Genomic DNA, 3,621 nt, shown 5'->3' with positions numbered 1-3,621 from the left:
GAGAAGAAATAGTAAATGCACAGGTATCTTATTTGTACAAAACAAACAGTTGTTCTCAGTTTAAAACTGTAGAAGATAAAGAAAAACATATACTCATTTGTGTCAAAATTTTTCAACCTGAAAGAAAAGGACCAAAATCAATTTAAGTAATCAAAAAACAAGCAAAACCAACAAATCCTGGCAATTACTATGATAGGCCAAGGATAAATGTTTTTAATAAATTAGTGCTGTGAAATAAATCAGTATTTAGCTATTATACTTCAATAGTAAAAATAAGCATAAACCATGATCATATAATCTGTATTGAAAGAAGTGTAAATGACTGGTAAACACAAGGGCAAGTTACTCGCAGATGCGTACCAGGTTCTCTCAGAGTGACAACTGGACAATAATTGTTGTTGTCTTATCAACAAAATCCAGTCTCTGTATCTTGGCCATTGATGGGATTACATGGCTCCAGGGGCAGTTCGTGGTTGTAACACTTAGCTACTAGGAGATGGGGGATCTGGTTGGAGGGGGCCCAGTCTTGATCTGAGCACCCTTGGAGATCTCATCCCCCAGTTGTGCACACCTGGGTTCCTCTGTCAGATTCGATCATGCATGAGGCTCCTTCAAGCTTGGGGAGAGTGGTTTAAAGCGTACCTATGGCTGGTTGCAGAGGTCTTCAGGTGCCGGGGCTCTGCTTGGCACGGTGAGGGAAACTCAACACACCCCCTCCAAGGGACCCTGGTGAAGAAAGCCAGGTGCGAGGTCAGGAGACTGTCATTTTAGACATATTTGGAATTAATTTTAGATCAAAAAGTACACATCATTCAAACTACGTATGTGCTTAGTAATAAATTACTACACACTTGTTCAATAACCTAAGAAACCCCACTCTGCTCAGAGAACTAGATTTTTAATTATAGGTCTGTTTTGCCCGTGTGTCATGACTGAGAATCACTATCATTAGATATGAAACTCACTATACAAAAAGATGCACACAGGCTGCTTTGAGTCATCTGTGTTTGTTAATGTGTATTGGTCATTAAACTTCACTGAGACCCATTTTTCTGTCCTTTACAGGACCCTCATGAGTCTCAACTTCCGTTCAAGTTGAACTTATAATAATGTGGAATGAAATCATCAATATTCTCCTCACCTCTTCCTTCAGGAGAAAAATCCTACTTACATTCAAGGTGGTCAAAGTGCAGACAACACCATTCACCTTTTCCTGGAGATGTACACGGACTGAGGTGAGAACAGCAAAAGGCTCTAGTTTAATGGTCTTAATGAAGGTTTCAGGGAAGTGCATTAAACAGGACTCATATAACATCTTCAAAAGAATTATTTTGTAAAACTGATGCGTTGATTATGGTAAAAGATAATATGGTAAAAACCATATTTTTCTTTCTGGGACATTAAAGTTCTAAATCTATCAAGCTGCTTTGAAATACTTTCCTTGATTAGGTACCACTCTCTGCCATAGGGTATGTAAGGACAACATTCAAAGTAATCAGAAGAGAAAAATTAACTCCTACTAGGTTTGGTTACACATATACTAAAATTGAAATGATACAGAGATTATCATGGTCCTTGCACAGAGACGACATGCAAACTTGTATAGAGTTCCATATTTTTGTTGCAAGAAGAACTAACAGGGCTACTTTAAGCAAAGGCAATCCCCACAAGTACAAAAATTCTACATAAAGATAGCACAAATCCCCATAACAACAATCTCTCTCAATGTCAATGGACTAAATGTGCCAATTCAGAGGCACAGAATAGGAAGATGAATTAGAAAACTGAACCCAACATTCTGATGCCTGCAAGAAACACATCTGAGCAATTAAAGCAACCATGGGCTAAAAGTAAAAGGCTGGAAAACAAGTCTTCAAGAAAAGAACACCTCCACAAAGCTGGAGTAGCCATACTAGTATCAGACCACATGGACTTCAGGCTAAAGGTTATAAGAGACAGTGAATGTCATTTCTTCATGATCATGGGATCTGTACATCAGAAAGAACTCACCCTTCTCAATGTAGATGCTCAATGACAAAACCGCAAAATACTTAAAATCAACTTCTAATAGACTTAAAAAAAACATTGATAGCAAAACAGTACTAGGTGGAGATTTCAACACTACTTTGTCACTTCTCAATAGATCAAACAGACTAAATCTCAGCAAGGAAATATTTTATTTAAGGGAAGTAATGAACAACCGTTGGCTTAGAGAAGAAATCAAAGAGGAAATAAAAAGTTTCCAGAAACAAATGAGAATGAGGACGCGAGCTAGCAGAACTTGTGGGACACAGCAAAAGCAGTGTTAAGAGGAAAGAGTATAGCTCTGCCAGAATTCATCAGGAAGAAAGAAAGGGCCTACATGAATAAATTAGAGCTCAAGATTTTGGAAAATGACCAACAAAAGGAGTGCAAACTAGGCTGAAGCAAGGAAATAATAAAATTTGTAGTATAAATCAATGAGCTAGAAACCCAAAATACAATCCAGAAGACCAATAAAAGCAAAAGCTGGTTCTTTGAGAAAATAAATAAGATCAATAAACCTCTAGAAACCTCTCAAAGAAACAGAAAGAATTCTAATAAATCGAATCAGAAATGCAAAGGGGGTTATCCTAATAGAAAGTACAGAAATCCATAGGATCATCAGAGATTATATTGAGAAGCTTTGCAGCAGGAAATGAGAGAATCTTGAATAAATTTATAAATTAATGGATTCTAATTACCTCCCAAGGCTGAACCAAGAAGATTTGGAATACTTGAACCTATCACTACCAAGGAAATTGAAATGATGGTCAAAATATACCCCCAAACAGAATGCCTGGCCCAGATGGATTCAATAGTGAAACATTTCAATCCTTTAAAGAGGAACTGCTGCCAACATTTTTCAAGATTTTACAGGAAATTGAAGAAACAGAAATGCTCTCAAATAGTTTCTATGAGGCAAAGATCACCCTAATACTCAAAACAGACAGAGAGACCACAAAAAATGAAAATTACAGACCTATTTCCTTGATGAATACAGATACACAGATTCTCAAGAAAATACCAGCAAAGAGAATCCAGAAACTCAACAAAAGATCACACACTATGACCAAGTAGGTTTATCCCGGGATGCAAGGATGGCTTAACATTCTCTAGTCAATCAACAGAATACACCATCTCAATAAAATAAAGAAAAAAGTCATATCATCATATCGATAGATGTAGATAAAGCATTTGATGAGATCCAGCACCCATTCATGATGAAAAACTCTCAACAAAATGGGAGTGGAAAGTACTTTCTTCAATCTAGTCAAAGTAAACTACCACAAACCCACAGCAAGCATTATTCTCAACGGGGAGAAAACTAAAGGCTTGGAGCAGAAATCAATGAGCTAGAATCCCAGAATACAATTAGGCACAAAACAAGTTACCCACTCTAACCACACCTATTCAACATAGTACTTGAAGTACTTGCCATAGGATTTCGGTAAAAAGAAAGGATATCAAGGGCATCCATATAAAAATGGAAGAACTCAAGCTTTTACTATTTGGAGATGACATGATACTATACTTGGAAAATCCCAAAGAATCTACAAAAAAGCTCCTGGGAAAAATAGATTTGTTAGTAAAGTAGCATAT

General features: G+C 36.9%; 1 pseudogene; it reads left to right on the top strand.

Moving 5' to 3' along the window:
* Positions 1–1,523: 1,523 nt before the first annotated feature.
* LOC130033766 (uncharacterized) lies at positions 1,524–1,620 on the top strand (annotated as a pseudogene).
* Positions 1,621–3,621: the final 2,001 nt, after the last annotated feature.

This window comes from Sorex fumeus, unplaced genomic scaffold, assembly GCF_029834395.1.
Source record: "Sorex fumeus unplaced genomic scaffold, SorFum_2.1 ptg000054l, whole genome shotgun sequence".
In the NCBI taxonomy this organism is placed as follows: Eukaryota; Metazoa; Chordata; class Mammalia; order Eulipotyphla; family Soricidae; genus Sorex; species Sorex fumeus.
Note: the sequence above shows the minus strand (reverse complement) of the source record. Positions and strands in the feature narration are given on the sequence as shown.